The following is a 20741-nucleotide window of genomic DNA, read 5'->3' on the forward strand; positions in this document are numbered from 1 at the left end:
CTCTGTCACTCCCTGTCACACCCTGTCATGCTCCATCACACCCTGTCACACCCTGTCACACCCTGTCACACCCTGTCACACCCTGTCACTCCCTGTCACTCCCTGTCACACCCTGTCACTCCCTGTCACACTCTGTCAGACTCTGTCACACCCTGTCACTCCCTGTCACACTCTGTCAGTCTCTGTCACACCCTGTCACGCTCTGTCACACCCTGTCTAGCTCCGTCACGCTGTATCAAATCATGTCACATCGTGTTACAATACATCAAACCCTGTCTTTGACTTTGCCACCTGACACACCCCACAACATCCCTCCCTCCCAATCACCATTCTTGCCTCCCCCACAACAATCACCCAGGAGGCACTGGGTCCAGCTTTGTCCACATGGAGCCAGTGAGTTGCCTCTGGAGGCTCGATCAGAGTCTGCAGTTCACCAGTAATTTGCTGATCAGGCCCAAGGCCCAATCTCAGGTGCGTTTTGGGCCACCGATCACAGGTCTCAAATGTGTCGACACAACATTTGCCCCACCCCAGCATCGAGAGCTCTTGCCGGCAGAGACAGGAGCTCCGAGCTTTGCCTCTCTCTGGGATATATCGGAGGCTGGGCTGCCGGGGTGGGTCAGAAAACAGACGCTTCTGAAGAGAAACTGTGAGATGGCGGAAACAGGAAACAGGAAACCAGAAGCAGCCCAAGATTTCCGGCCCACCTGAGCAGAGCTCGGAGCCCAGCTCAAAGTTCTCAGCGTGAACGTGCGAAATGAGATCTCTCGGAGGTTGACCTAGATTTCAGGGGATGTTGGAGTTTGGGCCGGTGGAGAGATTGTTCATTCTTTCTGCACCCTCTCAGTCCTCACTCCTGCTCAGGCAGTGACAGACTGTGCTCCTATTACGAGCGACTGAGGCCTAGAATACTGACAGCATTGATCAGGTAACGACGATCGAAGAGAGACCTCCCAGACCAACACTAACCTGACGAACCCACCCTGATCACTGTGTCCAGTCCCACTCAGACCCACCCTGATCACTGTGTCCAGTCCCACTCAGACCCACCCTGATCACTGTGTCCAGTCCCGCTCAGACCCACCCTGATCACTGTGTCCAGTCCCACTCAGACCCACCCTGATCACTGTGTCCAGTCCCACTCAGACCCACCCTGATCACTGTGTCCAGTCCCACTCAGACCCACCCTGATCACTGTGTCCAGTCCCACTCAGACCCACCCTGATCACTGTGTCCAGTCCCACTCAGACCCGATCTGATCACTGTGTCCAGTCCCACTCAGACCCGATCTGATCACTGTGTCCAGTCCCACTCTGACCCACCCTGATCACTGTGTCCAGTCCCACTCAGACCCACCCTGATCACTGTGTCCAGTCCCACTCAGACCCACCCTGATCACTGTGTCCAGTCCCACTCAGACCCACCCTGATCACTGTGTCCAGTCCCACTCAGACCCACCCTGATCACTGTGTCCAGTCCCACTCAGACCCACCCTGATCACTGTGTCCAGTCCCACTCAGACCCACCCTGATCACTGTGTCCAGTCCCACTCAGACCCGATCTGATCACTGTGTCCAGTCCCACTCAGACCCGATCTGATCACTGTGTCCAGTCCCACTCAGACCCACCCTGATCACTGTGTCCAGTCCCACTCAGACCCACCCTGATCACTGTGTCCAGTCCCACTCAGACCCACCCTGATCACTGTGTCCAGTCCCACTCAGACCCACCCTGATCACTGTGTCCAGTCCCACTCAGACCCACCTTGATCACTGTGTCCAGTCCCACTCAGACCCACCCTGATCACTGTGTCCAGTCCCACTCAGACCCACCCTGATCACTGTGTCCAGTCCCACTCAGACCCACCCTGATCACTGTGTCCAGTCCCACTCAGACCCACCCTGATCACTGTGTCCAGTCCCACTCAGACCCACCCTGATCACTGTGTCCAGTCCCACTCAGACCCGATCTGATCACTGTGTCCAGTCCCACTCAGACCCGATCTGATCACTGTGTCCAGTCCCACTCTGACCCACCCTGATCACTGTGTCCAGTCCCACTCAGACCCACCCTGATCACTGTGTCCAGTCCCACTCAGACCCACCCTGATCACTGTGTCCAGTCCCACTCAGACCCACCCTGATCACTGTGTCCAGTCCCACTCAGACCCGATCTGATCACTGTGTCCAGTCCCACTCAGACCCGATCTGATCACTGTGTCCAGTCCCACTCAGACCCACCCTGATCACTGTGTCCAGTCCCACTCAGACCCACCCTGATCACTGTGTCCAGTCCCACTCAGACCCACCCTGATCACTGTGTCCAGTCCCACTCAGACCCACCCTGATCACTGTGTCCAGTCCCACTCAGACCCACCTTGATCACTGTGTCCAGTCCCACTCAGACCCACCCTGCTCACTGTGTCCAGTCCCACTCAGACCCACCCTGATCACTGTGTCCAGTCCCACTCAGACCCACCCTGATCACTGTGTCCAGTCCCACTCAGACCCGATCTGATCACTGTGTCCAGTCCCACTCTGACCCACCCTGATCACTGTGTCCAGTCCCACTCAGACCCACCCTGATCACTGTGTCCAGTCCCACTCAGACCCACCTTGATCACTGTGTCCAGTCCCACTCAGACCCACCCTGATCACTGTGTCCAGTCCCACTCAGACCCGATCTGATCACTGTGTCCAGTCCCACTCTGACCCACCCTGATCACTGTGTCCAGTCCCACTCAGACCCACCCTGATCACTGTGTCCAGTCCCACTCAGACCCACCCTGATCACTGTGTCCAGTCCCACTCAGACCCACCCTGATCACTGTGTCCAGTCCCACTCAGACCCACCCTGATCACTGTGTCCAGTCCCACTCAGACCCACCCTGATCACTGTGTCCAGTCCCACTCAGACCCGATCTGATCACTGTGTCCAGTCACACTCTGACCCACCCTGATCACTGTGTCCACTCCCACTCAGACCCACCCTGATCACTGTGTCCAGTCCCACTCAGACCCACCCTGATCACTGTGTCCAGTCCCACTCAGACCCGATCTGATCACTGTGTCCAGTCACACTCAGACCCACCCTGATCACTGTGTCCAGTCCCACTCAGACCCACCCTGATCACTGTGTCCAGTCACACTCAGACCCACCCTGATCACTGTGTCCAGTCCCACTCAGACCCACCCTGATCACTGTGTCCAGTCCCACTCAGACCCACCCTGATCACTGTGTCCAGTCCCACTCAGACCCGATCTGATCACTGTGTCCAGTCACACTCTGACCCACCCTGATCACTGTGTCCACTCCCACTCAGACCCACCCTGATCACTGTGTCCAGTCCCACTCAGACCCACTCTGATCACTGTGTCCAGTCCCACTCAGACCCACCCTGATCACTGTGTCCAGTCCCACTCAGACCCACCCTGATCACTGTGTCCAGTCCCACTCAGACCCACCCTGATCACTGTGTCCAGTCCCACTCAGACCCACCCTGATCACTGTGTTCAGTCCCACTCAGATCCACCCTGCTCACTGTGTCCAGTCCCACTCAGACCCACCCTGATCACTGTGTCCAGTCCCACTCAGACCCACCCTGATCACTGTGTCCAGTCCCACTCAGACCCACCCTGAACACTGTGTCCAGTCCCACTCAGACCCACCCTGATCACTGTGTCCAGTCCCACTCAGACCCGATCTGATCACTGTGTCCAGTCCCACTCAGACCCACCCTGATCACTGTGTCCAGTCCCACTCAGACCCGATCTGATCACTGTGTCCAGTCCCACTCAGACCCACCCTGATCACTGTGTCCAGTCCCACTCAGACCCGATCTGATCACTGTGTCCAGTCCCACTCAGACCCACCCTGATCACTGTGTCCAGTCCCACTCAGACCCACCCTGATCACTGTGTCCAGTCCCACTCAGACCCACCCTGATCACTGTGTCCAGTCCCACTCAGACCCACCCTGATCACTGTGTCCAGTCCCACTCAGACCCGATCTGATCACTGTGTCCAGTCCCACTCAGACCCACCCTGATCACTGTGTCCAGTCCCACTCAGACCCGATCTGATCACTGTGTCCAGTCCCACTCAGACCCACCCTGATCACTGTGTCCAGTCCCACTCAGACCCACCCAGATCACTGTGTCCAGTCCCACTCAGACCCACCCTGCTCACTGTGTCCAGTCCCACTCAGACCCACCCTGATCACTGTGTCCAGTCCCACTCAGACCCGATCTGATCACTGTGTCCAGTCCCACTCAGACCCACCCTGATCACTGTGTCCAGTCCCACTCAGACCCACCCTGATCACTGTGTCCAGTCCCACTCAGACCCACCCTGATCACTGTGTCCAGTCCCACTCAGACCCACCCAGATCACTGTGTCCAGTCCCACTCAGACCCACCCTGATCACTGTGTCCAGTCCCACTCAGACCCACCCTGATCACTGTGTCCAGTCACACTCAGACCCACCCTGAACACTGTGTCCAGTCCCACTCAGACCCACCCTGATCACTGTGTCCAGTCCCACTCAGACCCGATCTGATCACTGTGTCCAGTCCCACTCAGACCCACCCTGATCACTGTGTCCAGTCCCACTCAGACCCACCCTGATCACTGTGTCCAGTCCCACTCAGACCCGATCTGATCACTGTGTCCAGTCCCACTCAGACCCACCCTGATCACAGTGTCCAGTCCCACTCAGACCCACCCTGATCACAGTGTCCAGTCCCACTCAGACCCACCCTGATCACTGTGTCCAGTCCCACTCAGACCCACCCTGATCACTGTGTCCAGTCCCACTCAGACCCACCCTGATCACTGTGTCCAGTCCCCCTCAGACCCACCCTGATCACTGTGTCCAGTCCCACTCAGACCCACCCTGATCACTGTGTCCAGTCCCACTCAGACCCACCCTGATCACTGTGTCCAGTCCCACTCAGACCCACCCTGATCACTGTGTCCAGTCCCACTCAGACCCGATCTGATCACTGTGTCCAGTCCCACTCAGACCCACCCTGATCACTGTGTCCAGTCCCACTCAGACCCACCCTGATCACTGTGTCCAGTCCCACTCAGACCCGATCTGATCAGTGTCCAGTCCCACTCAGACCCACCCTGATCACTGTGTCCAGTCCCAATCAGACCCACCCTGATCACTGTGTCCAGTCCCACTCAGACCCACCCTGATCACTGTGTCCAGTCCCACTCAGACCCACCCTGATCACTGTGTCCAGTCCCACTCAGACCCACCCTGATCACTGTGTCCAGTCCCACTCAGACCCACCCTGATCACTGTGTCCAGTCCCACTCAGACCCACCCTGATCACTGTGTCCAGTCCCACTCAGACCCACCCTGATCACTGTGTCCAGTCCCACTCAGACCCACCCTGATCACTGTGTCCAGTCACACTCAGACCCACCCTGATCACTGTGTCCAGTCCCACTCAGACCCGATCTGATCACTGTGTCCAGTCCCAATCAGACCCACCCTGATCACTGTGTCCAGTCCCACTCAGACCCACCCTGATCACTGTGTCCAGTCCCACTCAGACCCACCCTGATCACTGTGTCCAGTCCCACTCAGACCCACCCTGATCACTGTGTCCAGTCACACTCAGACCCACCCTGATCACTGTGTCCAGTCCCACTCAGACCCGATCTGATCACTGTGTCCAGTCCCACTCAGACCCACCCTGATCACTGTGTCCAGTCCCACTCAGACCCACCCTGATCACTGTGTCCAGTCCCACTCAGACCCGATCTGATCACTGTGTCCTGTCCCACTCAGACCCACCCTGATCACTGTGTCCAGTCCCACTCAGACCCGATCTGATCACTGTGTCCAGTCCCACTCAGACCCACCCTGATCACTGTGTCCAGTCCCACTCAGACCCACCCTGATCACTGTGTCCAGTCCCACTCAGACCCACCCTGATCACTGTGTCCAGTCACACTCAGACCCACCCTGATCACTGTGTCCAGTCCCACTCAGACCCGATCTGATCACTGTGTCCAGTCCCACTCAGACCCACCCTGATCACTGTGTCCAGTCCCACTCAGACCCACCCTGATCACTGTGTCCAGTCCCACTCAGACCCGATCTGATCACTGTGTCCTGTCCCACTCAGACCCACCCTGATCACTGTGTCCAGTCCCACTCAGACCCACCCTGATCAGTGTGTCCAGTCCCACTCAGACCCACCCTGATCACTGTGTCCAGTCCCACTCAGACCCACCCTGATCACTGTGTCCAGTCCCACTCAGACCCGATCTGATCACTGTGTCCAGTCCCACTCAGACCCAATCTGATCACTGTGTCCAGTCCCACTCAGACCCACCCTGATCACTGTGTCCAGTCCCACTCAGACCCACCCTGATCACTGTGTCCAGTCCCACTCAGACCCACCCTGATCACTGTGTCCAGTCCCACTCAGACCCACCCTGATCACTGTGTCCAGTCCCACTCAGACCCACCCTGATCACTGTGTCCAGTCCCACTCAGACCCGCTCTGATCACTGTGTCCAGTCCCACTCAGACCCACCCTGATCACTGTGTCCAGTCCCACTCAGACCCGATCTGATCACTGTGTCCAGTCCCACTCAGACCCACCCTGATCACTGTGTCCAGTCCCACTCAGACCCGATCTGATCACTGTGTCCAGTCCCACTCAGACCCGATCTGATCACTGTGTCCAGTCCCACTCAGACCCGATCTGATCACTGTGTCCAGTCCCACTCAGACCCACCCAGATCACTGTGTCCAGTCCCACTCAGACCCACCCTGATCACTGTGTCCAGTCCCACTCAGACCCACCCTGATCACTGTGTCCAGTCCCACTCAGACCCGATCTGATCACTGTGTCCAGTCCCACTCAGACCCACCCTGATCACTGTGTCCAGTCCCACTCAGACCCACTCTGATCACTGTGTCCAGTCACACTCAGACCCACCCTGATCACAGTGTCCAGTCCCACTCAGACCCGATCTGATCACTGTGTCCTGTCCCACTCAGACCCACCCTGATCACTGTGTCCAGTCCCACTCAGACCCGATCTGATCACTGTGTCCAGTCCCACTCAGACCCACCCTGATCACTGTGTCCAGTCCCACTCAGACCCGATCTGATCACTGTGTCCAGTCCCACTCAGACCCACCCTGATCACTGTGTCCAGTCACGCTCAGACCCACCCTGATCACTGTGTCCAGTCCCACTCAGACCCACCCTGATCACTGTGTCCAGTCCCACTCAGACCCACCCTGATCACTGTGTCCAGTCCCACTCAGACCCACCCTGATCACTGTGTCCAGTCCCACTCAGACCCGATCTGATCACTGTGTCCAGTCACACTCAGACCCACCCTGATCACTGTGTCCAGTCCCACTCAGACCCACCCTGATCACTGTGTCCAGTCCCACCCAGACCCACCCTGATCACTGTGTCCAGTCCCACTCAGACCCGATCTGATCACTGTGTCCAGTCCCACTCAGACCCACCCTGATCACTGTGTCCAGTCCCACTCAGACCCACCCAGATCACTGTGTCCAGTCCCACTCAGACCCACCCAGATCACTGTGTCCAGTCCCACTCAGACCCGATCTGATCACTGTGTCCAGTCACACTCAGACCCACCCTGATCACTGTGTCCAGTCCCACCCAGACCCACCCAGATCACTGTGTCCAGTCCCACTCAGACCCACCCAGATCACTGTGTCCAGTCCCACTCAGACCCACCCTGATCACTGTGTCCAGTCCCACTCAGACCCGATCTGATCACTGTGTCCAGTCCCACTCAGACCCACCCTGATCACTGTGTCCAGTCCCACTCAGACCCACCCAGATCACTGTGTCCAGTCCCACTCAGACCCGATCTGATCACTGTGTCCAGTCCCACTCAGACCCACCCTGATCACTGTGTCCAGTCCCACTCAGACCCACTCTGATCACTGTGTCCAGTCCCACTCAGACCCACCCTGATCACTGTGTCCAGTCCCACTCAGACCCACCCTGATCACTGTGTCCAGTCCCACTCAGACCCACCCTGATCACTGTGTCCAGTCCCACTCAGACCCACCCTGATCACTGTGTCCAGTCCCACTCAGACCCACCCTGATCACTGTGTCCAGTCCCACTCAGGCCCACCCTGATCACTGTGTCCTGTCCCACCCAGACCCACCCTGATCACTGTGTCCAGTCCCACCCAGACCCACCCAGATCACTGTGTCCAGTCCCACTCAGACCCACCCAGATCACTGTGTCCAGTCCCACTCAGACCCACCCTGATCACTGTGTCCAGTCCCACTCAGACCCACCCAGATCACTGTGTCCAGTCCCACTCAGACCCACCCAGATCACTGTGTCCAGTCCCACTCAGACCCACCCTGATCACTGTGTCCAGTCCCACTCAGACCCGATCTGATCACTGTGTCCAGTCCCACTCAGACCCACCCTGATCACTGTGTCCAGTCCCACTCAGACCCACCCTGATCACTGTGTCCAGTCCCACTCAGACCCACCCTGATCACTGTGTCCAGTCCCACTCAGACCCACCCTGATCACTGTGTCCAGTCCCACTCAGACCCACCCTGATCACTGTGTCCAGTCCCACTCAGACCCACCCTGATCACTGTGTCCAGTCCCACTCAGACCCACCCTGATCACTGTGTCCAGTCCCACTCAGACCCACCCTGATCACTGTGTCCAGTCCCACTCAGACCCACCCTGATCACTGTGTCCAGTCCCACTCAGACCCGATCTGATCACTGTGTCCAGTCCCACTCAGACCCACCCTGATCACTGTGTCCAGTCCCACTCAGACCCACCCAGATCACTGTGTCCAGTCCCACTCAGACCCGATCTGATCACTGTGTCCAGTCCCACTCAGACCCACCCTGATCACTGTGTCCAGTCCCACTCAGACCCACTCTGATCACTGTGTCCAGTCCCACTCAGACCCACCCTGATCACTGTGTCCAGTCCCACTCAGACCCACCCTGATCACTGTGTCCAGTCCCACTCAGACCCACCCTGATCACTGTGTCCAGTCCCACTCAGACCCACCCTGATCACTGTGTCCAGTCCCACTCAGACCCACCCTGATCACTGTGTCCAGTCCCACTCAGGCCCACCCTGATCACTGTGTCCTGTCCCACCCAGACCCACCCTGATCACTGTGTCCAGTCCCACCCAGACCCACCCAGATCACTGTGTCCAGTCCCACTCAGACCCACCCAGATCACTGTGTCCAGTCCCACTCAGACCCACCCTGATCACTGTGTCCAGTCCCACTCAGACCCACCCAGATCACTGTGTCCAGTCCCACTCAGACCCACCCAGATCACTGTGTCCAGTCCCACTCAGACCCACCCTGATCACTGTGTCCAGTCCCACTCAGACCCGATCTGATCACTGTGTCCAGTCCCACTCAGACCCACCCTGATCACTGTGTCCAGTCCCACTCAGACCCACCCTGATCACTGTGTCCAGTCCCACTCAGACCCACCCTGATCACTGTGTCCAGTCCCACTCAGACCCACCCTGATCACTGTGTCCAGCCCCACTCAGACCCACCCTGATCACTGTGTCCAGTCCCACTCAGACCCACCCTGATCACTGTGTCCAGTCCCACTCAGACCCGATCTGATCACTGTGTCCAGTCCCACTCAGACCCACCCTGATCACTGTGTCCAGTCCCACTCAGACCCACCCTGATCACTGTGTCCAGTCCCACTCAGACCCGATCTGATCACTGTGTCCAGTCCCACTCAGACCCACCCTGATCACTGTGTCCAGTCCCACTCAGACCCACCCTGATCACTGTGTCCAGTCCCACTCAGACCCACCCTGATCACTGTGTCCAGTCCCACTCAGACCCACCCTGATCAGTGTGTCCAGTCCCACTCAGACCCACCCTGATCACTGTGTCCAGTCCCACTCAGACCCACCCTGATCACTGTGTCCAGTCCCACTCAGACCCACCCTGATCACTGTGTCCAGTCCCACTCAGACCCGATCTGATCACTGTGTCCAGTCCCACTCAGACCCGATCTGATCACTGTGTCCAGTCCCACTCAGACCCACCCTGATCACAGTGTCCAGTCCCACTCAGACCCACCCTGATCACTGTGTCCAGTCCCACTCAGACCCACCCTGATCACTGTGTCCAGTCCCACTCAGACCCGATCTGATCACTGTGTCCAGCCCCACTCAGACCCACCCTGATCACTGTGTCCAGTCCCACTCAGACCCACCCTGATCACTGTGTCCAGTCCCACTCAGACCCGATCTGATCACTGTGTCCAGTCCCACTCAGACCCACCCTGATCACTGTGTCCTGTCCCACTCAGACCCACCCTGATCACTGTGTCCTGTCCCACTCAGACCCACCCTGATCACTGTGTCCAGTCCCACTCAGACCCACCCTGATCACTGTGTCCAGTCCCACTCAGACCCGATCTGATCACTGTGTCCAGCCCCACTCAGACCCACCCTGATCACTGTGTCCAGTCCCACTCAGACCCACCCTGATCACTGTGTCCAGTCCCACTCAGACCCGATCTGATCACTGTGTCCAGTCCCACTCAGACCCACCCAGATCACTGTGTCCAGTCCCACTCAGACCCACCCTGATCACTGTGTCCAGTCCCACTCAGACCCGATCTGATCACTGTGTCCAGTCCCACTCAGACCCACCCTGATCACTGTGTCCAGTCCCACTCAGACCCACCCTGATCACTGTGTCCAGTCACACTCAGACCCACCCAGATCACTGTGTCCAGTCCCACTCAGACCCACCTGATCACTGTGTCCAGTCACACTCAGACCCACCCTGATCACTGTGTCCAGTCACACTCAGACCCACCCTGATCACTGTGTCCAGTCCCACTCAGACCCACCCTGATCACTGTGTCCAGTCCCACTCAGACCCACCCTGATCACTGTGTCCAGTCCCACTCAGACCCACCTGATCACTGTGTCCAGTCCCACTCAGACCCACCCTGATCACTGTGTCCAGTCCCACTCAGACCCACCCTGATCACTGTGTCCAGTCACACTCAGACCCACCCTGATCACTGTGTCCAGTCCCACTCAGACCCACCCTGATCACTGTGTCCAGTCCCACTCAGACCCACCCTGATCACTGTGTCCAGTCCCACTCAGACCCACCTGATCACTGTGTCCAGTCCCACTCAGACCCACCCTGATCACTGTGTCCAGTCCCACTCAGACCCACCCTGATCACTGTGTCCAGTCCCACTCAGACCCACCCTGATCACTGTGCCAGTCCCACTCAGACCCACCCTGATCACTGTGTCCAGTCCCACTCAGACCCACCCTGATCACTGTGTCCAGTCCCACTCAGACCCGATCTGATCACTGTGTCCAGTCCCACTCAGACCCACCCTGATCACTGTGTCCAGTCCCACTCAGACCCGATCTGATCACTGTGTCCAGTCCCACTCAGACCCACCCTGATCACTGTGTCCAGTCCCACTCAGACCCGATCTGATCACTGTGTCCAGTCCCACTCAGACCCACCCAGATCACTGTGTCCAGTCCCACTCAGACCCACCCTGATCACTGTGTCCAGTCACACTCAGACCCACCCTGATCACTGTGTCCAGTCCCACTCAGACCCACCCTGATCACTGTGTCCAGTCCCACTCAGACCCACCCTGATCACTGTGTCCAGTCCCACTCAGACCCGATCTGATCACTGTGTCCAGTCCCACTCAGACCCGATCTGATCACTGTGTCCAGTCACACTCTGACCCACCCTGATCACTGTGTCCACTCCCACTCAGACCCACCCTGATCACTGTGTCCAGTCCCACTCAGACCCACCCTGATCACTGTGTCCTGTCCCACTCAGACCCACCCTGATCACTGTGTCCAGTCCCACTCAGACCCACCCTGATCACTGTGTCCATCCCACTCAGACCCACCCTGATCACTGTGTCCAGTCCCACTCAGACCCACTCTGATCACTGTGTCCAGTCCCACTCAGACCCACCCTGATCACTGTGTCCAGTCCCACTCAGACCCACCCTGATCACTGTGTCCAGTCCCACTCAGACCCACCCTGATCACTGTGTCCAGTCCCACTCAGACCCACCCTGATCACTGTGTCCAGGCCCACTCAGACCCACCCTGATCACTGTGTCCTGTCCCACCCAGACCCACCCTGATCACTGTGTCCAGTCCCACTCAGACCCACCCTGATCACTGTGTCCAGTCCCACTCAGACCCACCCAGATCACTGTGTCCAGTCCCACTCAGACCCACCCTGATCACTGTATCCTGTCTCACTCAGACCCACCCTGATCACTGTGTCCAGTCCCATTCAGACCCAACCTAATCACTGTGTCCAGTCCCACTCAGACCCACCCTGATCACTGTGTCCAGTCCCACTCAGACCCGATCTGATCACTGCGTCCAGTCCCACTCAGACCCACCCTGATCACTGTGTCCAGTCCCACTCAGACCCACCCTGATCACTGTGTCCTGTCCCACCCAGACCCACCCTGATCACTGTGTCCAGTCCCACTCAGACCCACCCTGATCACTGTGTCCAGTCCCACTCAGACCCACCCAGATCACTGTGTCCAGTCCCACTCAGACCCACCCTGATCACTGTATCCTGTCTCACTCAGACCCACCCTGATCACTGTGTCCAGTCCCACTCAGACCCACCCAGATCACTGTGTCCAGTCCCACTCAGACCCACCCAGATCACTGTGTCCAGTCCCACTCAGACCCACCCAGATCACTGTGTCCAGTCCCACTCAGACCCACCCAGATCACTGTGTCCAGTCCCACTCAGACCCACCCTGATCACTGTGTCCAGTCCCACTCAGACCCACCCTGATCACTGTGTCCAGTCCCACTCAGACCCACCCTGATCACTGTGTCCAGTCCCACTCTGACCCACCCTGATCACTGTGTCCAGTCCCACTCAGACCTACCCAGATCACAGTGTCCATTCCCACTCAGACCCGATCTGATCACTGTGTCCAGTCCCACTCAGACCCGATCTGATCACTGTGTCCAGTCCCACTCAGACCCACCCTGATCACTGTGTCCAGTCCCACTCAGACCTGCCTTGATCACTGTGTCCAGTCCCACTCAGACCCACCCAGATCACTGTGTCCAGTCCCACTCAGACCCACCCAGATCACTGTGTCCAGTCCCACTCAGACCCGATCTGATCACTGTGTCCAGTCCCACTCAGACCCACCCAGATCACTGTGTCCAGTCCCACTCAGACCCACCCAGATCACTGTGTCCAGTCCCACACAGACCCACCCTGATCACTGTGTCCAGTCCCACTCAGACCCACCCTGATCACTGTGTCCAGTCCCACACAGACCCACCCTGATCACTGTGTCCAGTCCCACTCAGACCCACCCTGATCACTGTGTCCAGTCCCACTCAGACCCGATCTGATCACTGTGTCCAGTCCCACTCAGACCTGCCTTGATCACTGTGTCCAGTCCCACTCAGACCCACCCAGATCACTGTGTCCAGTCCCACTCAGACCCACCCAGATCACTGTGTCCAGTCCCCCTGAGACCCGATCTGATCACTGTGTCCAGTCCCACTCAGACCTGCCTTGATCACTGTGTCCAGTCCCACTCAGACCCACCCAGATCACTGTGTCCAGTCCCACTCAGACCCACCCTGATCACTGTGTCCAGTCCCACTCAGACCCACCTGATCACTGTGTCCAGTCCCACTCAGACCCACCCTGATCACTGTGTCCAGTCCCACTCAGACCCACCTGATCACTGTGTCCAGTCCCACTCAGACCCACCCTGATCACTGTGTCCAGTCCCACTCAGACCCACCCTGATCACTGTGTCCAGTCACACTCAGACCCACCCTGATCACTGTGTCCAGTCCCACTCAGACCCACCCTGATCACTGTGTCCAGTCCCACTCAGACCCACCCTGATCACTGTGTCCAGTCCCACTCAGACCCACCTGATCACTGTGTCCAGTCCCACTCAGACCCACCCTGATCACTGTGTCCAGTCCCACTCAGACCCACCCTGATCACTGTGTCCAGTCCCACTCAGACCCACCCTGATCACTGTGCCAGTCCCACTCAGACCCACCCTGATCACTGTGTCCAGTCCCACTCAGACCCACCCTGATCACTGTGTCCAGTCCCACTCAGACCCGATCTGATCACTGTGTCCAGTCCCACTCAGACCCACCCTGATCACTGTGTCCAGTCCCACTCAGACCCGATCTGATCACTGTGTCCAGTCCCACTCAGACCCACCCTGATCACTGTGTCCAGTCCCACTCAGACCCGATCTGATCACTGTGTCCAGTCCCACTCAGACCCACCCAGATCACTGTGTCCAGTCCCACTCAGACCCACCCTGATCACTGTGTCCAGTCACACTCAGACCCACCCTGATCACTGTGTCCAGTCACACTCTGACCCACCCTGATCACTGTGTCCACTCCCACTCAGACCCACCCTGATCACTGTGTCCAGTCCCACTCAGACCCACCCTGATCACTGTGTCCTGTCCCACTCAGACCCACCCTGATCACTGTGTCCAGTCCCACTCAGACCCACCCTGATCACTGTGTCCATCCCACTCAGACCCACCCTGATCACTGTGTCCAGTCCCACTCAGACCCACTCTGATCACTGTGTCCAGTCCCACTCAGACCCACCCTGATCACTGTGTCCAGTCCCACTCAGACCCACCCTGATCACTGTGTCCAGTCCCACTCAGACCCACCCTGATCACTGTGTCCAGTCCCACTCAGACCCACCCTGATCACTGTGTCCAGGCCCACTCAGACCCACCCTGATCACTGTGTCCTGTCCCACCCAGACCCACCCTGATCACTGTGTCCAGTCCCACTCAGACCCACCCTGATCACTGTGTCCAGTCCCACTCAGACCCACCCAGATCACTGTGTCCAGTCCCACTCAGACCCACCCTGATCACTGTATCCTGTCTCACTCAGACCCACCCTGATCACTGTGTCCAGTCCCATTCAGACCCAACCTAATCACTGTGTCCAGTCCCACTCAGACCCACCCTGATCACTGTGTCCAGTCCCACTCAGACCCGATCTGATCACTGCGTCCAGTCCCACTCAGACCCACCCTGATCACTGTGTCCAGTCCCACTCAGACCCACCCTGATCACTGTGTCCTGTCCCACCCAGACCCACCCTGATCACTGTGTCCAGTCCCACTCAGACCCACCCTGATCACTGTGTCCAGTCCCACTCAGACCCACCCAGATCACTGTGTCCAGTCCCACTCAGACCCACCCTGATCACTGTATCCTGTCTCACTCAGACCCACCCTGATCACTGTGTCCAGTCCCACTCAGACCCACCCAGATCACTGTGTCCAGTCCCACTCAGACCCACCCAGATCACTGTGTCCAGTCCCACTCAGACCCACCCAGATCACTGTGTCCAGTCCCACTCAGACCCACCCAGATCACTGTGTCCAGTCCCACTCAGACCCACCCTGATCACTGTGTCCAGTCCCACTCAGACCCACCCTGATCACTGTGTCCAGTCCCACTCAGACCCACCCTGATCACTGTGTCCAGTCCCACTCTGACCCACCCTGATCACTGTGTCCAGTCCCACTCAGACCTACCCAGATCACAGTGTCCATTCCCACTCAGACCCGATCTGATCACTGTGTCCAGTCCCACTCAGACCCGATCTGATCACTGTGTCCAGTCCCACTCAGACCCACCCTGATCACTGTGTCCAGTCCCACTCAGACCTGCCTTGATCACTGTGTCCAGTCCCACTCAGACCCACCCAGATCACTGTGTCCAGTCCCACTCAGACCCACCCAGATCACTGTGTCCAGTCCCACTCAGACCCGATCTGATCACTGTGTCCAGTCCCACTCAGACCCACCCAGATCACTGTGTCCAGTCCCACTCAGACCCACCCAGATCACTGTGTCCAGTCCCACACAGACCCACCCTGATCACTGTGTCCAGTCCCACTCAGACCCACCCTGATCACTGTGTCCAGTCCCACACAGACCCACCCTGATCACTGTGTCCAGTCCCACTCAGACCCACCCTGATCACTGTGTCCAGTCCCACTCAGACCCGATCTGATCACTGTGTCCAGTCCCACTCAGACCTGCCTTGATCACTGTGTCCAGTCCCACTCAGACCCACCCAGATCACTGTGTCCAGTCCCACTCAGACCCACCCAGATCACTGTGTCCAGTCCCCCTGAGACCCGATCTGATCACTGTGTCCAGTCCCACTCAGACCTGCCTTGATCACTGTGTCCAGTCCCACTCAGACCCACCCAGATCACTGTGTCCAGTCCCACTCAGACCCACCCAGATCACTGTGTCCAGTCCCACTCAGACCCACCCTGATCACTGTGTCCAGTCCCACTCAGACCCACCCTGATCACTGTGTCCAGTCCCACTCAGACCCACCCTGATCACTGTGTCCAGTCCCACTCAGACCCGATCTGATCACTGTGTCCAGTCCCACTCAGACCCACCCAGATCACTGTGTCCAGTCCCACTCAGACCCACCCTGATCACTGTGTCCAGTCCCACTCAGACCCACCCAGATCACTGTGTCCAATCCCACTCAGACCCACCCAGATCACTGTGTCCAGTCCCACTCAGACCCACCCAGATCACTGTGTCCAGTCCCACTCAGACCCACCCAGATCACTGTGTCCAGTCCCACTCAGACCCGATCTGATCACTGTGTCCAGACCCACTGTGACCCGATCTGATCACTGTGTCCAGTCCCACTCAGACCCACCCTGATCACTGTGTCCAGTCCCACTCAGACCCACCCAGATCACTGTGTCCAGTCCCACTCAGACCCACCCTGATCACTGTGTCCAGTCCCACTCAGACCCACCCAGATCACTGTGTCCAATCCCACTCAGACCCACCCAGATCACTGTGTCCAGTCCCACTCAGACCCACCCAGATCACTGTGTCCAGTCCCACTCAGACCCGATCTGATCACTGTGTCCAGTCCCACTCAGACCCACCCTGATCACTGTGTCCAATCCCACTCAGACCCAGCCAGATCACTGTGTCCAGTCCCACTCAGACCCACCCTGATCACTGTGTCCAATCCCACTCAGACCCACCCAGATCACTGTGTCCAGTCCCACTCAGACCCGATCTGATCACTGTGTCCTGTCCCACTCAGACCCACCCAGATCACTGTGTCCAATCCCACTCAGACCCACCCTGATCACTGTGTCCAGTCCCACTCAGACCCACCCTGATCACTGTGTCCAGTCCCACTCAGACCCACCCTGATCACTGTGTCCAGTCCCACTCAGACCCACCCAGATCACTGTGTCCAGTCCCACTCAGACCCGATCTGATCACTGTGTCCAGTCCCACTCAGACCCACCCTGATCACTGTGTCCAGTCCCACTCAGACCCACCCAGATCACTGTGTCCAGTCCCACTCAGACCCACCCTGATCACTGTGTCCAGTCCCACTCAGACCCGATCTGATCACTGTGTCCAGTCCTACTCAGACCCACCCTGATCACTGTGTTCAGTCCCACTCAGACCCGATCTGATCACTGCGAGTTTTAAATTGGAGAAACAGTGTGTTCAGAGACAGAAAGCTCCCGGCTCCTGGATTGAGAACATCTCTCTCCTGTCTGTTTCCAACTCTTTCTCACCAGCTTTGGAATGCATTGAAGACACATGAACCTCAAGAGAGAAAAGTCTCCTACAATGAAAAGGTTTAAGAAGAATACTGGAACCCAATGAAAAGCAAGAATTACTTACAAACAAGGACTACAGTGAGCTCGAAGTACAGTAAAAAGAAACTCTTCTGATATTGCCTCAAACCTCTTTATTTTTCTTCTTTTTTCTGTCTATATTTGTCTGTGAGTAACACGTATGCATGCTAGCGTGGCCTGTATCCATAGGCGTTAACAGGATTAGAGTTTACGTTTAAGTCTTAATAAATTGCACTTTTCTTCTTTCAACCTAAGAAAGCCTGTTTGTGCTCATTTCTTTGCCTTATAATTGGAAAGTGGTGAACAAGGATTCAGCAAGGGGGAGTTAAAAACACAGTGTGTTTAAAATTAAATCCTGTTACAGTAAGACCAGGTGAAGACTGAGAGGGAACCCGAGACATCTTTCTCACCTGGTCATAACAACGGAGTGTAGTTAATAAGACTGGTGAGGTAGAGGCGCAGATTGCCATGTGGAAATATGATGTTGTGGCTATAACAGAGACCTGGTTCAAAGAAGGGCAGGACTGGGTGTTAAATAGTCCTGCAAACAAGGTGCTCAGGAAAGATAGGAAAGGGGGAAAAAGAGGGAGGAGTGGTGGTATTGATTAAGGAGAGCATCGCAGTGCTGGAGAATAATGATGTCCCAGAGGGGTCGAGGACACATCAATTTGGCTGGAGCTAAGGAACAAAAAAGGTGCAGTTACATTGCTTGTTGTTGTCTGTCAGCCACCAGCTAGTGGGAAGGGCATGGAGGAACAAATTTGCAAGGAAATTACAGAGAAGTGCAAAAATTATAGGGTAGTTTTAATGGGGGACTTTAATTATCCAAATATAGACTGAGATAATAGTCGTATAAAGTGCAGTGAGGGGCAAGAGTTCCTAGAGTGTGTTCAGGAAAATGTTCTAAACAGTATGTTGCCAGTCCAATGAGAAAGGAGGCTCTGCTGGACCTGGTTCTTGGGAATGAGCTGGGCCAAGTGGATCAAGTATCAGTAGGAGAGCATTTAGGGGACAGTGATCATTGTATCATAAGGTTTAGGCTGACTATGGAAAAGGACAAAGAGCAATCCAGGGTAAGAATAATTAACTGGGGGAAAGCCAACTTCAATGGGGTAAGAATGGAGCTGGGGCGAATAAATTAGAGTCAAAGGTTGGCAGGAAAATCAATTGCTGAACAATGGGCTACCTTCAAAAAGGGATAGTTCGGGCACAGTCGAGGTATGTTCCCTCGAAGGGGAAAGGTAAGGTCAACAAATCCAGAGCTCCCTGGACGACCAAAGAGACAGAGATTAAGATAAAGAAGAAAAAGGGTGCTTACAAAAGATGCCAGATAGAAAATACTATTGAGAACCAGGCAGAATATAAAAGGTTCAGAGGGGAAGTGAAAAAGCAAATAAGAGAAGCAAAGAGAGAGTATGAAAAGAAACTGGCAGCTAACATAGAAGGGAATTCCAAAGTTTTCCATAGACAATTGAATAGTAAAAGGGTGGTAAAAGGAGGAGTGGGGCCGATTAGGGACCAGAAAGGGGATTTACACATGGAGGCAGAGGGCATAGCTGAGGTATTAAATGAATACTTTATATCTGTCTTTACCAGGGAAGAAGATGCAACCCAGGCGATGGTGAAAGAGGAGATAATTCAGACACTAGGAGGGTTTAAAATTGATAAAGAGGAGATGCTGGATAGGCTGTCTGAACTTAAAAGTTGATAAGACACCAGGACCAGATGAGTTGCATCCAAGGATACTGAGAGAAGTGAGAGTGGAAATCGCAGAGGCACAGGTCATAATTTTTCAGTCTCCCTTAGACTCAGGAGTGGTGCCAGAGGACTGGAGAATTGCAAACGTTACACCCTTGTTCAAAAAAGGGTGTAAAGATAAGCCCAGCAACTACAGGCCAGACCGTTTAACTTCGGTGGTGGGCAAAATTCTAGAAAGAATAATTCGGGCTATAATTAACATGCACATAGACAAATGCAGGTTAATTAAGGAAAGCCAGCATTGATTTCTTAAGGGAAAATTATGTTTAACGAACTTGCTGGAGTTTTTTGAGGAGGTAACAGAGAGGGTTGATAAGGGCAATGCTGTTGATGTGGTGTACATGGACTTTCAAAAGACATTTGATGCAGAGTCACACAACAGATTTGTGAGCAAACTTGTAGCTCATGGAATAAAAGGGACAGTAGCAACATGGATATGAAACTGGCTGAGTGACAGGAAACAAAGAGTAGTGGTTAATGGATGTTTTTGGGCTGGAGGAAGGTTTGTAGTGGAGTTCCCCAGGGATCAGTGTTGGGTCCCTTCCTTTTCCTGACATAAATTAACGACCCAGACCTTGGTGTACATGGCACATTTTCAAAGTTTGCAGATGATACAGAACTTGGAAGCATTGTGAACTGTGAGGTGGATAGTGTAGAACTTCAAAAGGACAGAGACAAGTTGGTGGAATGGGTAGACAGGTGACAGATGAAGTTCAATGCAGAGAAATGTGAAGTGATTCATTTTGGTAGGAAGAACATGAAGAGACAATATAGAATAAAGGATACAATTCTAAAGGGGGTGCAGGAGCAGAGGGACCTGAGTGTATTTGTGCATAAGTCATTGAAGGTGGCAGGACAGGTTGAGAGAGCGGTTAATAAAGCATACAGTATCCTGGGTTTTATTAATAGGGGCATAGAGTACAAGAGCAAGGAGATTATGTTGAACTTGTATAAGACACTAGTTTGGCCTCAGCTGGAGTATTGTGTCCAGTTCTGGGCCCCGCACTTTAGAAAATATGTGAGGGCATTGGAGAGAGAACAGAAAACATTCATGGGAATGGTTCCAGGGATGAGGAATTTCAGTAATGAAGATAGATTGGAGAAGTTAGCACTGTTTTCCTTGGAGAAGAGAAGGCTGAGAGGTGATTTGATAGAGGTATTCAAAATCATGAGGGGTATGGACAGAGTAGATAGAGAGAAACTGTTCCCACTCG

This window comes from Heterodontus francisci, chromosome 4 (assembly GCF_036365525.1).
Source record: "Heterodontus francisci isolate sHetFra1 chromosome 4, sHetFra1.hap1, whole genome shotgun sequence".
Classification (NCBI taxonomy): domain Eukaryota; kingdom Metazoa; phylum Chordata; class Chondrichthyes; order Heterodontiformes; family Heterodontidae; genus Heterodontus; species Heterodontus francisci.